The 22378-nt window shown below is 40.2% G+C and overlaps 1 long non-coding RNA gene across 1 annotated transcript; it reads left to right on the top strand.

The window, feature by feature from the left end:
• Positions 1–1012: 1012 nt before the first annotated feature.
• On the top strand, positions 1013–9611 carry LOC141139150 (uncharacterized). Its single transcript, XR_012243725.1, has 2 exons — positions 1013–4704; positions 4803–9611. It is a non-coding gene; the product is annotated as an uncharacterized lncRNA (long non-coding RNA).
• The last annotated feature ends 12767 nt before the right edge of the window (positions 9612–22378 follow it).

Genomic DNA, 22378 nt, shown 5'->3' with positions numbered 1-22378 from the left:
TTGACAAATGGAAATTATTTCTGGGTGGGAAAAGGACAGTCTGCTTTTTAAGTTTCTTTACAGATGTCTTTACTAGCAGAAGTTTCTGAAAGACAATTTGGGCATGGGTTTGTTCTTTAGTTTTAGTGCGTTTCCAGGTATTCTGTCCCCATTTTTCTCAGTGTTTTTCAGAATGGCTTGTGAAGTATTTGAGTTGTGGTAATAACTGAGATGAGGCATTAACCACACACACTAGGCATAAGTACAACCACAGATGGTTTATGGAATGGCCCTGTTTAATTGTCATTTGGAGGTACGTAGGAGTACAAGTAAAATGGCAGATGCTATATAGTCCTATGTAGTGTTTTTTGCAATTGATCTTGGAGATATTTTTCTTTTCTTAGTTGGTCCTGATTTTTTTTTCTTGATGCTTTAGACATGCTGTTTATAGCAATTCAGTTTGCCTATATTGTCTGACGTGAATTTGATCTTAGGGTGTTCTATTTGTGCTTGTGTTTTCTAGCTTACTTCTTTTGGTGGCGAGTAACTCTTAAGGCCTGGTTAGTGGCTCAGGACTTAAAATTTTGAGCCCTGCTTTATGGGAATGACCCTATTTGAATGAAGTGCGATGTGGGAGTTGGGATATTTTTCTGGGTTGATTTCAACAGATCCTTGCCTTAAGGATTATCTGTGACAATCTCTCAGCACCTCTGCAGAAGATGTCTGATGCTTGGACAGTTTCCATATTTTTGTAAAGCCTTCGCAGAGGTATTACAATATACTTGTATTGTTAGTGTCAATCATTTATATACCCGGATAGCATAGTGATCACCCATTAAGGTTTACAATGTAATTGATGAGGCACTTTGTTTATATTTATAGTTGCCATTTAGACTTGTCGATATGTAGTTTAAAAGCCATGATGTATGCAGAATTTCAGATTGACTGGATAATGAAATTATGATGTCTGCTTTCTGTGTTCCTCTTTTTTTTAACTACTAATAGCGACAGGAAGGGGGGAGGAGATACAGAGCTGGGAGGGAGGGGGTGCGGGGGACAGAGGAGAGCTGCAGATGATGGAGACACGTAAACTGACCACGGTAATCAGGGCTCAGCAGCCCTGATTACCGTGGCCAGTACACAGAGGGGGACACAGGAACTGGCATTATCAGCCATGTTTTTTACAGATTAGAAAGGGGCAGATTAGACAGTACAAGCAATGTGCTATTTAACCACTTAAGGACCGAAAGGATTTAACCCCTTAATGATCAGGCCATTTTTTGCGATACAGCACTACGTCGCTTTAACTGACAACTGTGCAGTCGTGCGATGCTGTACCCAAACAAAATCGACGTCCTTTTTTTCACACAAATTGAGCTTTCTTTTGGTGGTATTTGATCACCTCTGCATTTTTTTTTTTTTTTGCGCTATAAACAAGAGTGACAATTTTTTAAAAATTTGTTATTTTTTACTTTTTGCTATAATAAATATCCCCAAAAAATATATAAAAAAATCACATTTCTTCCTCCGTTTAGGCCAATATGTATTCTACATATTTTTGGTAAAAACGCAATAAGCGTATATTGATTGGTTTGCACAAAAGTTATAGTGTCTACAAAATAGAGAATAGATTTATGGCTTTTTTAATTTTTACTAGTAATAGCGGCGATCTGTGATTTTTAGTGGGACTGCAACATTGTGGCAGAGAGATCGGACACTCTTGACACGTTTTTGGGACCAGTGACATTTATACAGCGATCAGTGCTAAAAAAAATGCACCAATTTCTGTATAAATGTCACTGGCAGGGAAAGGGTTAACACCAGGGGTGATCAGAGGGTTAAATGTGTTTTTTGGGAGGCGTTTCTAACTGTATGGGGGCTGGGCTGACTGGAGGAGGAGAGAGATCGCTGTTCCTAATCACTAGGAACAGACAATCATTCTCAGCTCCCCTCTCAGAACTGGGATCTACCGCGTTTTATCATAAGCAGATCCCCGTTCTTCCTCTGTGGAGCGAACACGGGAGGCCGGCGGACATTGCGCCCGCAGGCCCAAGGGCACGTGTGCACCTGCTATATCTATTACACGAAGCAACGTACAATGACCGTGATTCACGTAATAGAGCCAACCTGCCGCAGTACAACTGCGGCAGCTGGGTTTTAAGTGGTTAATCTGCTATAAGGGAACAGGAGCTCACTTTTTCTTGTATTTTTTTTTTCTTTTTTTTTTTGTTTTTTTTTTTTGGGGTTACAAACACTTTTTAACCAGCAGATTTTCCTGAAAGACACTGAGAACTTCCTTGTTTTTTAGATTTGGTGAATGTACAGGTATTCTGGTCCCCTTTTTTTCTCAGTGTTTTTCATCAGACTTTTGCTGGCAGAATTCCAGCCAGCAAAAGATTGAGAGCAGGTTCTCTATTTTTCGGTCGGAAAAAGTTCCTATCCGAAAATACGTTCGTCTGTATGCAATTCGGACACGCAAAAAATTACGCATGCTCGGAAGCATTGAACTTAATTTTCTCGGCTCGTTGTAGTGTTGTACGTCACCGCGTTCTTGACGGTCGAAAGTTCAGAGAACTTTTGTGTGACCGTGTGTATGCAAAGCAAACTTGAGCGGAATTCTGTCGGAAAAACCATCCAAGTTTTTTCTGACGGAATTTCAGATCATGTGTACGGGGCATAAGAAACATTCCTGGAGCCCCCCTTCCGCATGTCCATCATTACAAAAATGTGTATCTACTGTAATGACATTTATATTGTTCCACTGAATAAATATGTTGACTTGACAAGTGATGGCAAATGAAAGTACTTTTGGGAGGGAAAAGACAGTTTGCTTTATGGATTTATTCAAAGATCTTCACTAGTAGAAGTTTCAAATAGACCATTTAGGAACGGATTTGTTCTTCAGTTGCAGTGATTTTTCCAGGTCCCACTTTTTCTCAGTGTTTTTCAGAATGCATTATGAATTATTTTAGCTGCGGTAAAAAAAAAAAAAAACAAGTGTGAGACGAAGGCAATGGCAGATGCTTTAAAAATTGGACCAATTTGAATGAATTGTCATTTGGGAGTTGTTGGGATATTTTTCTGGATTGATTTCAACAGATCCTCGCTGATCATAAGATGACATATCCATGAAAATCTCAGAAGACTTCTGAAGCTTGGGCAGTTCCCATATTTTTGTAATGCCTTCGCAGATGATATAAAATATTTTTGTATGGTTAGTGTCAACAATTCTTTATTTATATACAGCTACCCAGATAGCATTGCGATCACCCGTAAAGGCCACCATGTAATTGCTGTGGAGGTTATTTTATAATTAGTTTTGCCATTGTAGCATATCAATATGTAGTTTAGTTCAACTGATCAGGTGGATTTGTTTTCATTGTTACACCCTTTTCATTATGTTTTAGCCATGATGTATACAGTAGTTCAATTTCACTATTGTCAGGAATATCTTTCTTTTCTCTTACGTACAGTGCAATATATTTCAATATTTATGTGATGGCAAATTAAATGATTTTCGGGTGGGAAAGGACAGTTTTCTTATTTTGGATGTCTTCACAGATATCTCTAGTAGCAGACAATGCTTGAAGGATATGTTGGGAACTTGTTTGTCATCCAACTTTGGTGAGTTGCCAAGTATGGTTGTCTGCTTTTTCTCAGTGTTTTTCAGAATGAGTTGGAAAGCATGAGATGAGAAATGGAGCACACGCAGAGCGCAAGTACGACAGATGCCTTGTATCGAAGCCCTATGTATTGTGTTTAACAACCGATCAAGTAGATGTCATCTTTTAAATTGGTCCTCTTTTTTATGATGTTTTAGCTCTTTGTTGCAGTTATTTTTGCCTATAATGTCTAAAGTGATGGGGACCTTAGGATGTCATATTTGTGTCTCTGCCTTCTTTTCCACCTTTACTATTTTTTTCAGACTTTAGAAACATTTCTGGAGCCTCTCTAGTGCATCCTTCTTTATCGAAAACAATTCTATCTCCTGTAATGCACCTTTATATTGTTACCTTGGATAAACATTAATATTTCCTTGACAAGTGATGGCAGATGAAATTATTTCTAAATGGGAGAGGACAGTCTGCTTTTAGGTTTCTGTATAAATGTCTCTTTACTAGCAGAAATTGGAACCAGTTTGTTTAGCTTCAGTGACATGCCAGGTATTCTATCCTCCTTTTTATCAGTCTTATTCAGGATGTGTAGGGAAGCATTTGAGCCTCAGTAAAACACAGCTATGAAATAAGGAATGGACCACACACACTGGGTGCAAGTACAATGGCTGATGGTTTATGGATTATTGAATGAGTTGTCATATGGGGACTCTTGGAATATTTTTCTTAACAGTACATGGCCGCTATCTGGATAGGCTATCAGTGAAAATCTCAGCATCCCTGCAGAAGACTTCTGAAGCTTGAACAGGCCCAGAATACAATCTTTGGATGTGCTATTTCCGTGTCTCTGTATTTTTCCCATTTTACTTTTTTTAAATGTTAGAAACATTCTTGAAGCTCCATCATTACTGTAAGGATTTTCTATTTTCGTTTTCTGTACTTTGGATTTTTCTTCAACATTTCCTTGACTTGTGATGGCAAATGAAATGAATTAAGGGTGTGACAGGAAAGTCTTGTTTTGTTTTTTTTAGATTTCTTCAGATATCTTTACTAGCAAAATTTTTGAAAGAAAAGATCAGAACTTGTTTGCTCTTCAGTTTTAAGTTGCCAGGTATGCTGGTCAGATATTTCTGCATGTGTTTCCGGATGCTTTATGAAAAGTTTTTATTTAGGGGTGGTTGAGATATTTTTCTACATTGTCTTTGACAGATCTTGGCCGATAGCAAGATGGGTTATCTGTGAATAACTCAGGACTTCTGTAGAAGATTTTGAAGCTTGGTCAGTCTCCATATCTCTGTATTGCCTTTGCAGAAGAAAACCTGTATGTTTGTATGGTTGTCAACAAATTTTCATATACAGCTACCTGGATGATAAAGCAATCACCCGTGAAAGCTGCCATGTAATTTCTGCCGTGGTAATTTTGTTTATAATTATACAAACACATGATGTGATGGCACCAAAAACCGTATAATGACTTGGAACAAAGGAAAAGAAAATGATCAATGCATAGCAAAATAAATGAATGTGGAAAGAAAAATAAATGACGCCTTATTCCAAAAAATGTGCTGGTGCTGCTTCATAAAACCAAGGAGTATCTGGTAGCAATGCAAAAGAGAAGCAGTATAAAGTACACTCAATTGTTGGGAAATGCTAAGTTGCTAGGTTGTCTATATAAAATACAATAACACCAATGGTGAAAGATGAGGTAGTCTCCACACGAAGTCTGTGCTCACAATAATGCAGCTCTCAAATGTGTCCAGAAACCAGAAGACAATCAGTGGGTATCCCAATGGGCTCACCAGTAATAGACCATTAGCCCATAGGATGCAGCTTAAAAGTTCCTTTATTGTAAGTCTTGTAAAACAAAAGTACTTGCTCCAGTAAGCATCCACTCCTGGCTGACAAAATGCATATACCAGTGTGCCGTGTAGGATGGATCTCACACTGTCCCAGCCTGTGGCCTTTTTTTGGGGGGCTGTGACAGTTTTTTTTTTTTTCTTTTTTGGGCTTCTTCATAGATACCTCTACTAGCAGTTGTCCCTGAAAGACACATTGGAAATGTATTTGTTCTTTAGCTTTGATGACCTGCCAGGTATTCAGGTCCACCTTTTTTTTTCAGAATGTGTTGGAGCCCCTTGAGTGCATCCTCCATTATTGTATACAATTTAATCTCCTGTAATTCCCCTTTTTATTCCCTTGGACAAACATTAATATTACCTTGACAAGTAATGGCAAATAAAATGATTTCGGAGGGGGAAAGGATAGGCTGCTTTTTGGATGTCTTCCATATGTCTTAGCCAGCAGAGATTTAAGGAAAACTATTTTGGAACCGGTTTGTCCTATTTCGGTGAGCTGCCAGGTACTTTTGTCTGCTTTTTCTCCATGAAGAAGAAGACTTCTGAAGCTTGGAACAGTTTCCATATTACTGCAATGCTACCATGTAATTGATGAGGAGGTACTTTGTTTATAATCATAGTTGCCATTTTAGCCTATTATTTAGTTTATTATGACTGTATTGATTTCATACAGATGTTATGATGTCCTGTGTCTGTCTGTGCCTTTTTTCCATCTTACTATTTCAGGCATTGGAAACATTCTTGAAGCATCCCAATTCATCCACCATTATTGTAAGGTCTTTCTTTTTTTTTCTTGTTTGTACATTGGGATATACTTCAACATTTCCTTCAGTTGTGATGGCAGATGAAATGATTTTTGGGTGGGAAAGGACAGTCTCAATTTTTGGACTTCTTCACAGATATCTCTACTAGCAGAAGTTCCTGAAAGGCACATTAAGAACTTAGTTCTTCAGCATTGGTGAGTTGAAAGGTACTCTGGGCCAAATTTTCTCAATGTTTTCAGAATATGTCGAAAGCGTGAGGGTTTTTTTTTACAACTGATTGGGTAGATGTTTTACTTTTCTAGGTCGATCCTGCCTTTTCATAATTTTTTTAGCCATGATGTTTTTTCTAGCAGTTTTCCTGTATCGTTTGATGATATGATGATGATAGGATATTTTTGTCTGCTTTTTTCCATTTTGTTTATTTGTCAGACTTTAGGAACCCCTTCAGTTTGTCCATCATTGCTGTAAGAATTTGTATCTCTTGTAATGCACGTTTATTTTTTTCACTTGAATATACTTTATTATTTCCCGGACAAGCGATGGCAAATAAAAAGATTTCTGGGTGGGGATGGACAGTCAGATTTTTTTTTTTGGATTTCTTCACTGATGTCTTTACTCACAGGCATTTTTTTTAAAGAAAAGTTCAGAGCTTGTTTGTTTTGCTTTGGTGAGTTGCCAGGTAGGTATTCTACACCCCATGAAAAGTTTCCTCTCTCCATTGTAAATCAGCCCCTTAAAATAAAATCCCACAATCCCCCTTTAAACAATTTAATAAAAACAATATATATACGTTTCTATGCTCTGGCATTGATGTTAATGTAGTGTCTATTATTGCAACAGGAAAATAATTTGTCAAAATAAAGGAACAAGTAATATGGCAATCTACTATAATTCCTTCAACCAAAACTACTAAAGTAATTCTCAATAGAGTATCATTGCATTTCATTTGAGCACCTACCCTGTAAACACTAGTGAGCACTGCGGTCTGTGACACACATGTGTGATGTCATGGACCTTATCAGCAATAGTGCTTTGCTATGAAGAGATTTTGCAGTTTTATAATTTTTTAATCCTTTATTAGCATTGCTCCAATGCTTTTTTTCCACTAGTTTAAGCATTGTGTGGTTTTTCTTTTCCTAAGAGAATTTACTTTTCTCTTAGGTTTTGCTTTTTGCCCATATAGGAAGAAAAAAGCAAAAAACACTTGTCTGGCACTCCTGAAACTCAGGACGGCGTTCGAATCCCTGCAGTGTTTTCCTGTTTATATCCTTCCTTTACCACCAATGCTGTTTACAAAGTAAATTATTATGTTTTCAATTGCAAAAATAAAGTACAGTATGTACCATGTTATATCTAGTAGCAGTTAATCACATTCAACTGGAATTGTTCTGTAATGTTAGAGGTTTTGTAGCTTCTCCATGGCACTTCAGTTCTAACGACTGTCAGAAAAATACCCCAGCATTTATATCTAAATTCAAATGGGCACCTTAATCCAGTCACTCTGGAAAGGCAGGACATGAGGGGTGTGAATATTGTGGGTCCACCCTGTTCTAATAACATAATCCCATCCTTTGTGTCTAGAAGGCATCATAAATGTTTTCTGGGTCTTATGTTGACAATTGCTATTATGTCTGATACTATCAATAACTCCACTTTCTGTACATTTACAACTGGTAACTCAATTTAGAGAGCCACTAGTTGCTATCCAGTTCATATGAATAAAGCTATTCCCACAAGAGAGTTTGTCAGGGCTCTCCAGAACAGTTGAATTGTTTCAGTAGGCGGCTGAGGTCATCGCCTCTCAATTGAGAGTTAGAGGATATCCCAGCTGGTTGCTAGACACCGGATGAGCAATTTTAAGATCCAGGAAGGCGCTAATCCAGTTTCAAACAAATGGAATATGACAAGAACACATACAATGGTTACTACATACTCCGAAAACAAAATAAAAAGAAGTGATTGGTATCATCAAGAAAGCTCTCCCTATGCTATATGTAGATCCACAAAGATTTGAGCTATCAAAGAAAGATTATAGAGTTGTCAGCTGCAAAGCCCTTAGGATCTATTTTTTTCACCTTTTTTATTCACTGATCTGAGCGCAAAAAAAAAAAAGAACTTTTGTCCACCAAGGGTTCCTATAGATGTGGTAAGGTCACGTGTAGGTATTGTCAGTGTCCTAAAGGCTAAGTCCTCTTTCTGAGAAAAAATAAATAAAATGCGCCCATATTTTCATGAAAAATGTGAACTTATTATGCATTGCATAGGAGGCTGAAAGGATTGCAAACGCGATCAGTAGATTACGGGTGCAATGTACAGGCTTCTGCAGACTCTCTTTGCAGCCGCTGGTCTGTACTGAAGTACAAATCTTCACCCACAGGGCTGTAGGAAGTGATCATTACACTTCTATTGCATTGGCAACCATAAGTCCCTCTGCCACAGTGGCAGACAGATCTCTGTGAATGAATGATGCATTTGTGCGGGCATAGCCATCCCAAATTCAAAAAGCGTCAGGAAGTGTCAGGGAGAAGAACCTTGCGATTCTTCCTAAATATGGGTATAATTAGTAAGGTGGTAAGAAAGGTGGCGTTAGCAAATGAAGTTCTTTCTTGTGTTTCAGATCATAGATTCCCTATGTTTCTTTTTATTGTTGATGTGAAAATGCACATTATATGTTGCAAGCAAGAGATGACACAAATAACAATGTTTAGGATGCACTATGCGCAATTTCCACACTAGGGATGGCGAACACTACTGTGAAAGTCAGGGTACATCTTTGTTGAAAGTTTTGAATGTGTCCCAGCAATTTAGAAACATTCATTATGGTGACATTCTATGGTATATAAAGGGTGCTTCCAAATCTGAGAGGGGAAGATGTCCATAGAAGGTTGCTGCAGAGAGAAGCCCAGTAAATCTTTTGTTTACAGACAAGAGTTCTATTGGATCTTAGCTACAGGTGAAACATACATTTATCTTTAAAATTTATTTGAATTATTATGTTTATTTGTTTTGGTGTTTCCCATCTATAGTAAACTTTCCACTTTTTAATTGACTGGTAATCTAAGTTTGTTCCTACCTATAACAGGTGGTTACTTTTAAATATGTATCTGACTCTCACAATCCAGCTGTGACTAAGGCACTATGAGACAAAAATGCATCAGCATATTGCTTTGCGTTGGACTGTTTTTCAATGAAGTGAACATTTGGAACCCTTTTTTCTTCATGAATGTTAATCCTTTGATTTACACGGGTGGAGGTGTGAATTATTGTCAGATGAGATGTTATTAATGCATTATTTTTGGAATGTTATATGTGATAACAATTCATATACTTCAGCCATGTAAATTAAGGTGTTGAAAATGTATTTTCACTCAAAAATAAATAATCTAATTTCTCCAGTATTGAATTGTATTGTAACTTTACTGTTTGTCCTCATGTTGTATAGTGCTGCACAAACTGTTGGCGCTATATAAATCCTGTATAATAATAATAATGTTATTTAACCAAGAGTTCCTAAACTTTTGCACAGATGTTATTCATTGGTATTCTGTGCTAATAGACTTGGAGGATCACTGAGCTGGTGCGACATATGGCACTCAAACCAAGTAAGTTAATTCAGACTGTGCAGTGCTACACTTTAGAAGGGAGACAGTGAAGCACTGTCATGTAGCTGCACAAAAAAAATGTCTCTGATCCTCTGGCAGTGAGTGGGTCCTGAATGTTGAGAATAGCACCAAGTAATGCTGTGACACCAATTACTGCAGCATTCTCCTGTGAGTCCAGGTTGGCTTGATGATGCATCCTTAGGGAGCAAGTCCTGGGGTTACAGAAAGTAAGTTGGATTCAATCCAGAAGAGGTCCAGTGCTTGACTACAAAGCAGTGAGTCTGCAGGGGGAAATCATGGGAGAGGAGGTGAGCAATTGCATCCAGAACCACATATTACATAGTTACATAGTGGGTGAGGTCGAAAAAAGACACAAGTCCATCAAGTCCAACCTATGTGTGTGATTATATGTCAGTATTACCTTGTATATCCCTGTATGTTGTGGTCGTTCAGGTGCTTATCTAATAGTTTCTTCAAACTATCGATGCCCCCCAATGTGACCACCTCCTGTGGAAGGGAATTCCACATCATTGCCACTCTTACAGTAAAGAACCCTCTATGTAGTTTAAGGTTAAACCTCTTTTCTTCTAATTTTAATGAGTGGCCACGAGTCTTGTTAAACTCCCTTCCGCGAAAAAGTTGTATCCCTATTGTGGGGCCATCAGTACGGTATTTGTAAATTGAAATCATATCCCCTCTCAAGCGTCTCTTCTCCAAAGAGAATAAGTTCAGTGCTCACAACCTTTCCTCATAACTAAGATCCTCCAGACCCTTTATTAGCTTTGTTGCTCTTCTTTGTACTCGCTCCATTTCCAGTACATCCCTTTTGAGCACTGGTGCCCAGAACTGGACAGCATACTCTAGGTGTGGTCGGACCAGAGTCTTGTAGAGCCGGAGAATTATTGTTTTATCTCTGGAATTAATCCCCTTTTTAATGCATGCCATTATTCTATTTTCTTTGTTAGCAGCAGCTTGGCATTGCATGCCATTGCTGAGCCTATCATCTACTAGGACCCCCAGGTCCTTTTCCATCCTAGATTCCCCCAGAGATTCTCCCCCCAGTGTATTATATTTAAAGCCCAACAGAGCTTTCAGTGTATATTATCTAAATATATTCTAGGTGAATCAAAACAAAAGGTATTCAAAAGTTTGCAATTCATTTTCTGCCATAGCCTGAGTGAAAACGCCTGTCTGGTGCCAGCAGCTGCAGAGAAGGAATGTATTTTTCTGTGTGGAAGCAGTGTTCTCTCTGCTGAGCTCCAAGACACACCCTAATGAGTCAGCCCTATACCTCTGCAATCAGCAAAGCTCACACTTTTCCAAGTCATCTTCCAGGAGGGCTTATAAAATAATACAAGAACATATCCACAAGTGATTACTAAAAATAAAATTAATATTTAAGTGAAAAAGAGTGTGAAAAAAATGTGACAAAAAATATCACAAACATATTAGACAAGATATGTCAACACCCATCTCATCATAACCTGTGTGGTAAAGGCATATATAAAGTGTAACCTAATACATTAATATGACTCTAACGTTATGAACAGCATAGGAAAAAATGAGGAGTGTAAAAATATAACAAATTGTGATACAATGTAACCCTGAAATTAGTGAGATATTGTGACAAAAAATATCACAAATATATTATACCAGACAAGATATGTCAACACCCATTTCATCATAACCTGTGTGGTAAAGACATATGTAAAGTGTAACCTAATACCTTAATATGACTCTAACGTAATGAACAGAATAGGAAAAATGAGGAGTGTAAAAATGAAACAAATTGTGATACAATGTAACTCTGAAGTTAGTGAGATAAAGAGTATCTATTAACATAAACAACATCTCATGAACGATAGTCCCAATGTGTAGTAGAAAAACAACAGCCACAATTCTTCAACACTTGTAAAGAAATCGATGTTCTTCCTGCTTGTTGAAGAATTGTGGCTGAATTGTGGCTGTTGTTTTTTCTACTACACAGGTGTTGCAAAGTCTTTGTAAAGTACCATTTGAGCCACTAGAGGATCTACCCATAAAGATATTAACCTTGAAAACCGTGATTTTGGTGGCACTGGTCTCTGCTAGAAGGGTTAGCGAGATCCAAGCTCTCTCAATGGCTGAGCCCTTCTGCATCATTTCGCAAGACAAGATTATCCTCTTTCTTGAAAGTACTGTCTAACTACCATAGATCGGAAGAGGTCGTAATACCTTCATTTTGCAGAGACCCTAAAAACTATAAAGAGGCTGGATTTAATAAAAATAGATGTCAGGAGATGCTTGGTCGCTTACATAGAGCGCACCAAGGAATGGCGAGACTCCACGAGCTTGTTTGTGTTGTTTGCAAAACAACGGGTAAAAAGGCATCTAAAAATACCATTGCAAGGTAGATGAAATCAGCCATCATGGAAAAGCATACAAAACAGCTTGACACCACCTTCAAGAATAAATGCTCATTCTACAAGAGCAGTTTCCACTTCTTTAGCTGAAAGGGCCGGAGTGTCTCCCCTCCAGACATGTAAGGCTGCAACCTGGTCCATGTTCCGGACATTAGTAAAACATTACAGAGTGGACCTGCTTGCCAGCCAAGACCAGTCCTTTGGCAGTAAAGTGCTGCAGGCTGTGGTCCCACCCTGATCAGGTAGTCCTATTTTGTCCTCTCTGTAAGCCACCCTAGAAGATGACTTGGAAAAACAGTGTTATTACCTGTTCACTCACTTTTTCCAGGAATCTTCCGAGATGGCGTCAATTCCCTCCCTACTTTTTGTGTGTAAACATAAATGAAGCTGCGCTAATGGGAGTATTTAATTAATACTTTTTCTGAACCTTTTGTTATTTGTTAATACTGAGGGGCTACTGCATATGGGTGTACTTTTATAATGTGGATCATATGTTTCCTGTGCTAGGTGGGAGGAGCCTATCTCTCTGTAAGTCTTCCTGGAAGATTCCTGGAAAAAGTGAGTTAACAGGAAATAACACTGTTTTCTGCTGATTAGAGACATGTGGTTTTGGCTTTTCAAGGGATATATCAGATCTCTGCAGAGAGACCATTGTTTACGCAGAGAGCAAGTGTTCTCTGCGGTATTCTGGCAGAGGACATACTTTTTCACTTTGACTATAGCTGTTTTTTAAAGGAAGACTGATTTGTTTTTTTGTTTAGTCAGAGGCCTGAAAAAATAATTCTCCATCCATACAAGCGAGGTGAATGAAGGACCCACACCAACCCCCCCCTGCCAGGACATTGTATTCTGACAGCGGGGCAGCCACTGACCGACAAACATTTTCCAGAGTGTCCCTTTGAGAGAAGCCGATCTAACAATCAGCTTCTCTCAAGCGAGGACAGCCATACATGGATCTAAATTTTGGCCCATCTGTGACCAGTTTAAGACCTGCAGGGCAAAGCATTTTTTAAAGTTGGACTTGGACTTAATGTAGTTCATATTGAGAGTGGAAAAAAACATGAGCCCAATGGAGTTTAACCAATAGAAAAAATTAATAAACCAGTAGAACACCTCCTTATACAGAATCCTAAACCTACAGTTGATCCAATTGCAGTAAAAAAAAAGTATGTAAAGCGTGGTCCATTTTGCTTCAACAGGTGGTAAAAATTCCTTCCTGATCTCTGAAGGCAATCAGATATTTTCTGAATAAAAATGTTATACAGTGAAGACTGAAAGTCAATCATGTGGAAACAAATTGGTCCATTTTAAAAAGTGACAAAGGAAGGGAAGGCATTAGCTCTCAAATACTTCAACATGTAGGTGGAAGATGAAACAAGACAGCTTAAAATGTACCAGAAGTGTAGATTTTTCTCTGTGAAAAAAAGGTTCATCTTAATGGTTTTATTTAGTGAAAATACCAATATGAAAATTGTAGTGGCTCACAGCTGTCTATCATAGTCCTTATTGTTCCTAAACTGATGAGTGAAAGCAGAATTAAGGAAAATTGTTATCCATACTTACAATAATTTTCCTTTCCTGGATCCTCCCCATGTCAGCCTACTATGGGTCAGCTCTGCCCTCTCTGACCCCTCCAGTACCACCTTTTTCTTAGCCCATAAAGGGCGGCTGTCTGCCCACACCATTGTTAAAAAATACCCCCCTCGTGACGAATAAACTGGGTGAAAATCCCCGCTTGACATGGGGAGGATCAAGGAAAGGAAAATTACGGTAAGTATGGATAACAATTTTCCTTATTCCTGGACCTCCCCATGTCAGCCTACTATGGGATGTACCAAGCAATATTAAGAAGGGAGGGAAGACAAAAAATAAGCCAAACCCTCAATGTAATGCTACTCAAATTTCTTAATGGCCAACAGCCGCCGTAATAACCGTAGAGCCAAATGTTTCCTCAGACGGACAAGCCAAATTAAGCCTGTAATGCCTAATAAAAAGTTGGGCGCGCTCCAGCTTGCTGCTCTGCAAACTACCTCAGGGACGACCTTCGCGTATGCTGCCCAGGATGCTGCCATACCCCTCATCGAATGTGCTTTGATCTCTGAAGGAGGAGGAAGGCCCAGCGTTCTGTATGCAATATGCCTGGTCTTGACAATCCAGGAAGACACAACTCTAGATGTTGCTGGCAAACCCTTTTAAGGCCCCATTGGGAAAACCTACAGCTGATCTTGTTTTCAAAAGCTTTTAATCCTTCTCAGGTAGGTTGAGACCAGAGACCAGGTCTAACCTACTCCACTCATCATCAGCTGTATCCGCCGGAAAGGCTGGGAGAATGATCTCCCAGTTCATACGAAATTATGTGGCCACCTTAGGTAGAAAGCTTGGTACCGGCCTAAGGACTATCTTGTCTAGGAGCACCAAGCAATATGGTTCTTTAGATGAGAAGGCGCACAACTCGGAGACTCTTCTGGACGAGGCAACGGTTAGCAAAAAACAAAAAAATTTTAAAAGAAATAATGAACAAGAGAAAGCTTGATCAAACGGAGGAATCAGCAAGGTTCTCAAGACTAGCGTTAAGTCCCATTTTGGAAAAAAAACGATTTCAATGGAGGTCTGATTTCTATGGCTGCCCCTAAAAATCAGATCACCAAAGGATGTAGAACACATTTTATACACGACATAACCGACAAGGGAATTATAAGCTAACCCTTTATCGAGACCACTCTGCAGAAACTCCAAACTTCAAAATGTTTGATACTGAAGGAGATCCAAGGTCCCAACCCCTTTCTGTAGTATTCCAAATCCGGTGATAGGTTACATTTATGGACCTCTTACGAGCCTGTAAGAATGTCTCCACTACACAGCCCGAGAGATCCAAGCCAGTTAAAGCCCCCCTCTCACTTCCAAGTCATTAACTTCAACCTCCTGGGGTTCGGGTATCAGGCCCCACTCTGCAGAAGGAGATTCTGACAAGGAGGAAGTGGGATTGGTGAGCTCAACTTTATCCTTCAAGCCAGGGGGAACCACGGCTTCCTGAGCCAGTGAGGTAGGACTACTATTGCTGTGACCCTTTCTCGCTGAATCCTCAGCAGGACTGAGAGTCAATGGAAGTGGCGGGAACACATACACCAAGGGGAAGTTCCAAGGCCTGGACAGAGCACCCTGACCCAACGCCTGTGGATGCCAGGTCCAGGAGAAGAAGCAAGGAAGTAGACAATTCTCCTCTGATGCCATAGGATCTATTGAAGGTGTCCCCCAGACTCTGAAGATCTTGCGTAGGTACTTGGGGTTGAGGCCCCATTCGTTGTGATCCCCAAAGCTTCGACTCAAGCTATCTGCTAAAACATTCTCGGGCCCTGGGAGATAAGATGCTGTAAGAGAGCCGAGATTCTTCTTCTGCCCATAGGAAGATTTGACATGCCACCTGAAGGAGAGGGCAACTTCTTGTGCCCCCTTGATGAGACACATAAGCCACCGTAGTTTTGTTGTCCGAAAGGATCTTGACAGCTCGACCTCGCAGCATAGGTTGGAACACTAAGGGAGCGTGTCTGACAGCATCCAATCCCAGGAAATTTGAACTCTTCGCCCCACAAAGGTTCCATTTGCCTTGAACCTGCTGTCCCAGGCAGTGTGCCCCCAAGCCTGCCAGACTGGCATTGGTCGTCACCACTATTGGTTCTGAGGCCTTCAACGGAACTCCGCGGGAAAGATTGCAAGCTACTGACCACCAAACAAGGGACCAGATTATCAGAATTGGCAGATAGATTTTCTGGAACAAGGAGTGACGATCCCACTGAAGAAGAAAGTTGCATTGAAACCTCCTTCTGCGCCACCTGACCTACAGGACTACTGGAGTCGTGGCTGATAGAACCCCCAGGTACTGCATGCATTCCTTCACCATCATAGAAGGCCTGGCCATCACTGCTTTTGTCTGAGACTGGATCTCCTGGACCTTCCTCTGAGGAAGAAAAACATGACCTCGATCCGTGTCGAATTGTACTTCTAAATACTCCAACATTTTGGTCGGATGCATCTGGCTTTTCCGAAAGTTGATCAACCAACCAAAATGAGCTAGTGTTTGGCAGGTGAGATTCACAAGAACTAGAAGGAGCTCTTTTAACGGACCCAGAATTAGCATGTCATCTAGATAATGGAATATTTGCACTCTCTTGACCCTGTGAGTTACGACGATAGCAGATAGTAGGTTTGAAAACGTTCTCAGAGCCGTGCAGAGACATTGAAATTGAAAATGAGAGCCTTCTACGGAAGACCTAAGAAAGCGATGACGAGATGCGTCTATGGAAACATGAAGATATGCATCCGCAAGATCGATGGAAACCATCCAGTCTCCTGACTCCACAACCGAAATGTTTCTTTGAACAAAAAAAATAATTTTGTTCTGTGAAATGTTTCTTTCACGAGTTTCGTAAGAAGTTGAACTAGAATTTTAAAAATGTTTACAAAATAATGTAAGTTTTGAGGTACTGTTCTAGTTGCTCCTCATCATGCCTAACATTATTTAACTGTATTGCACTTGGGTTGGTTGTGAACTTGTGATGTTTTTTGTTTTACTCGTGACGTCATCAATGATGACATAATATTTCATGTTCTGTGAAATTTGAGCTTTTCAATTTCAAGGCATAATGCCTGCACAACATGACTGCACAGTTGTACAATGCAGCTCAAAGCAGCTGCTCCTCAAGGCGTTTCAGCGGTTTGAGCTTTTTTTCTGCCTGTTATTAACTCCTCCCCTCCATGTCAGCCCATTGCACACTATATGTAGTTTCAGGAATTTAGTGGCAGGGAAGTTTACAGGCAGAAAAAAAATCCAAAGGTTTCCATGTGCAATACTATATATGCACATAAAAGCTGAACTGTAGGTACATATAATTACCAAAAAAAACAAATATGCTTTTCATGAAACAAGGGCCAGGGTATTGAGCCTGCAGTACTTCTAGGAGTTCTTTCTGCTTATAGCAGCAGAGAAAACTCTGTGATTGGAGGAGAGTTGGTCATGTGACTTTTGACAGGTCACATAGCTGGCGGATCCTGCAGGCATTTTTTTAAACTCCTATTCTTTTTAAATGTGCTCTGCTGACTTTGGACTCCACGAGGTTCTATAAATTTGCAGAGCTTTTTTTTTTTTTTTTTAAAAGCAGTGATATGCCCGAGGTCCATCATACCACTATTTTTTTTTTTTTAATGTACCCCTCTGTGTTCTTTGCAGTTGTGTTGTTTTTCTTGTATTTATAAACGATTACTTGAATTTTTTTTTATTTGACTACAAAAAAACAAATAATGGCTATTGGGGGGGCTCAGTACAAAAACACATTCACTATTGATAGATTTATCCAAAATAGCAAATTTACAAAGAACTCTCAATTTCACTTATTCTCAGTCCAGATCAACCATACGTTTTAGATCTTTTTCCCGCAGAACTCCAAACATTCTGTGCCATTTTCTATGCAGCTATGTAAGAATGCTAATAAGAATTGGTTGTATATGCTAACATCTAAAATGTAAAGTGTTTGCTTTGCAACTTAACAGCATATTACTCATTAACAAACAATTCCAGCAACTTACTTTTATAACTAGAACAATCACATGCTGTATATAACTAATGACTAGAGGTGTGTTTGCTCTCACCTTTACCACAAATTACCTAAAACTGATTGTCATGGTAACTGAACCACTGAACTTGTCTAAAAATAACCCTTCTGAAAACATTTCATTCAAAGGAATGTTTTACTTATTTGTTTCAGAAGCACTAGTACTAAAGATTAAACAAATATACCAAATAATTCTGCGCTGCCCTATAAAAAGGGGGAAGTAAGTAGCTAACACAGCCAGTAGGATATGTGCATACAAGGATAAAACAAAATAAGTGTAGCGCTAAAACAACCCTAGATGTCCGAAAGATGGAAATGGTATAGTCCAAGAACCAATATATCTCTAGATATAAATTGGACAAAAGTATCCATATAGTTCATATAGAGTATGGTCCATAGGTATTGCGTGGCTTCATATGTGGAATATATCAATAAATGCGTGACATCTGGCGGATCTGAGGGGAACACCACCACCGACAATAAAAAGGCTTACCAGATCAATTGGACCCGAAAAAGGCGTACGTCTGGTCGGGTCAAATAGACTTGGGTGGTGAACCACTGTAGGAGATCCGGAAAAGATGGACAGGTGGGGGTCTTTTGGATGAAACCCTGGGCTGGTGTATCCCTCAAGAAGATGTCAAAAAACAGGTGATGACAACAATGAATGGGGAAGGAAAAAGAAAAGCCACATAGTGTGAATCCGTAAAATTATGTAGCAAATTTATTAAAAAAACAGGAAATACACTCACATGTAAATCTTGAAAACAGCACTGTAAATAGTAAAAATGGCGGCAGTGAGGTCCTACCCGACGCATTTCATCCTCTTAGATGTCGTCTGGGGGGTCCCCCCACTGCAGCCAACCAAGTATATATAGATAGTATGCCCACATTAATGAGAATCAGCTCTACAATGCGTACATCCGGTGTCAATTACCACTTATGGTGAGCGGACAAGATGGACGCTGGGCGTGCGTTCCACGCCTCACTTCCGGCCCCTTGAGGGAGCAGGAAGTGTGCTTGTTGTGATCTACGGTGTGTAAATTTTATTACGTATTACTTGATTGTGAATGGAATTATCATGAATGTGATATCGCGAAATGTCTAAATAAAAGATGGGAAAAATACAATAAAAAACAATAAAAAAACGTAAATGCGGAAGATGTTCCCGGAGCTTGTGCGCTCCAAGGAGACTCGGCATTCCATGGTGCACATGCGCCTTAGCCATGACGGAGAGAGATGCGTTCCACTCGCTACCTTGTGTGTTCCAAAGCAACTCAGCGTTCCGCAGTGCGCATGCGCCTCGACCCCAGCAGAAAGGGGCTCGTCCACGCCACTCAGAGGTCATCCCTCTCGCTGTGTCAATATAGAAAAAATAGGATGCGCATAGTTGACGGCACGTCACCGATGACAAGTGCCTAGGCGACGTGTGTTTAATCCGGAGGACACGTGCTGGACTTCTAGCCAACTGGAAGCAAGGAGCCAGCAAAGTGTGTACTCCGGAAATGGGTACAATGGCCCCACACATAGTGATTACGTGCAAATGTGAAAAAATTATTTTTGTGAAAAAATAAATTTGTGAAAAAATTAAGCAATGTGTATGTATTTAGAGATTACTAGAGATTAAACAAACCATAGAGCACCGTAATAACATTAGTAAAGCAAACACTCCCTGGTTTAGATGATTTCTTACTGAAAACATTTTGTATCGTGTTTTTTTAGACCAGACCATCTATACCAGGGGTCAGGAACCTTTTTGGCTGAGAGAGCCATAAACGCCACATATTTTAAAATGTAATTCCATGAGGGCCATACAATATGTTTAAAACTAAATACAAGTAAATGTGTGCATTTTATGTAAGACCAACACTTTTAAAGTAAATAAGTCTCTGGATTCTTTTTAATAACGTTGTTTTGCTGTTGCTAACCAATGATGAATAAAGTACTTCTTACCATTAATGCGACTTCTGGTGCTGCATGGTTTTGCTGATGGCTTTGTAGTCTGGTTGATACATGGGGAGGACATCTCCCCACTGTAATATCCACATCTCCCCAATGTAATATCCACATCTCCCCACTGTAATATCCACATCTCCCCAATGTAATATCCACATCTCCCCCACTGTAATATCCACATCTCCCCACTGTAATATCCACATCTCCCCTACTGTAATATCCACATCTCCCCTACTGTAATATCCACATCTCCCCAATGTAATATCCACATCTCCCCAATGTAATATCCACATCTCCCCCACTGTAATATCTACATCTCCCCACTGTAATATCCACATCTCCCCTACTGTAATATCCACATCTCCCCCACTGTAATATCCACATCTCCCCCACTGTAATATCCACATCTCCCCACTGTAATATCCACATATCCCCCACTGTAATATCCACATCTCCCCACTGTAATATCCACATTTCCCCCACTGTAATATCCACATCTTCCCCCCACTGTAATATCCATATCTCCCCCCACTGTAATATCCACATCTCGCCCACTGTAATATCCACATCTCGCCCACTGTAATATCCACATCTCGCCCACTGTAATATCCACATCTCGCCCACTGTAATATCCACATCTCGCCCACTGTAATATCCACATCTCCCCCACTGTAATATCCACATCTCCCCCACTGTAATATCCACATCTCCCCCACTGTAATATCCACATCTCCCCTACTGTAATATCCACATCTCCCCCCACTGTAATATCCACATCTCCCCCCACTGTAATATCCACATCTCCCCTACTGTAATATCCACATCTCCCCAATGTAATATCCACATCTCCCCCACTGTAATATCCACATCTCCCCCACTGTAATATCCACATCTCCCCCACTGTAGTATCCACATCTCCCCCACTGTAGTATCCACATCTCCCCCACTGTAGTATCCACATCTCCCCCACTGTAGTATCCACATCTCCCCCACTGTAATATCCACATCTCCCCCACTGTAATATCCACATCTCCCCCACTGTAATATCCACATCTCCCCTACTGTAGTATCCACATCTTCCCCCCACTGTAGTATCCACATCTTCCCCCCACTGTAATATCCATATCTCCCCCCACTGTAATATCCACATCTCGCCCACTGTAATATCCACATCTCGCCCACTGTAATATCCACATCTCGCCCACTGTAATATCCACATCTCCCCCACTGTAATATCCACATCTCCCCTACTGTAATATCCACATCTCCCCCACTGTAGTATCCACATCTCCCCCACTGTAGTATCCACATCTCCCCCACTGTAATATCCACATCTCCCCCACTGTAATATCCACATCTCCCCACTGTAATATCCACATCTCCCCCCACTGTAATATCCACATCTCCCCCCACTGTAATATCCACATCTCCCCCACTGTAATATCCACATCTCCCCCACTGGAATTTCCACATCCCCCCACATCTCCCCCACTGTAATATCCACATCCCCCCACATCTCCCCCACTGTAATATCCACATCTCCCCCACTATACTATCCACATCTCCCCTACGATTGTCTGCTTGCTTACCACTACACAAGCAGGCAGATCCACGAGCAGTTGAGGCAGGTGATGATGACGTCAGCGCGCCGCTCACCTAGGCCGCCGCCGGGTGTACCAAGATGGCCGCCGCTCCGGAGCTAGGCCGAAGCCGGGGCCTTTCCTATGGGCTCAATCCGCGGATCGGCACACCACGCGATCCGCGGATTGAGAGGCGAGAGCCAGATCCAGCCATCAAAAGAGCCACATCTGGCTCGAGAGCCATAGGTTTCCGACCCCTGATCTATGCAAACAGAATCATTTTATTAATCAGTTTTTACAATATATGCGAAAAAGATTTAATTTTAATTAAAATTCTAGTAAAAATGTCATATAAAACCTTAAGAACCGTACACAGCCTCCGTTATTTTTTTTTTGTTTGTTATCCAGGCCAAGCTGTACTACATCATTCCACCCCACTTTGTTTTTGTTTTTTTTTTGTAATTTGATGATGTGTATGTAATGAAGGATATTGGTGTATGCATGACTCATTACATCCCTTCTAATAAATAAACCAAAAAAGATGACCTTGGGACAACTGATATACAACAATGTATTGTGCTTAAAATAAACCAATTTTATTATAGCAATATTTATTAAATCCTATAAAATATGGGAATAGAGATTTCCCAGACTATTGGGTTGCAGACTTTTTCAATAGCAATAATTCCAAAAGAAAAATCCTCAAAAACCACAGTGTAATCCATATACTGTATATAGAACTGCAATGATCTTCCTTTCTATGAATGCTGATTAAACTGGTGAGGATGGGGGTACTGATCAATGTGTAGCTCTACCCCTGCAAGAGCCACTGGTTATGTTGGGTCCTCTGTTCTTACCTTGGCCTTGGCAAAGACCTCAGCACCACTGATACCTCTGGTGTACACTACAATAGAGATTAATAGCTTTTGGTAATACCTTAGGGTCACCCTGAAATGAAACCCGAGACCCTGTGGTATGGTAACAAAGTTCAGTATATTGCAATTAATGTTCATACAAGTAAA

Source organism: Aquarana catesbeiana, linkage group LG04 (assembly GCF_042186555.1).
Source record: "Aquarana catesbeiana isolate 2022-GZ linkage group LG04, ASM4218655v1, whole genome shotgun sequence".
NCBI lineage: Eukaryota > Metazoa > Chordata > Amphibia > Anura > Ranidae > Aquarana > Aquarana catesbeiana.
Note: the sequence above shows the minus strand (reverse complement) of the source record. Positions and strands in the feature narration are given on the sequence as shown.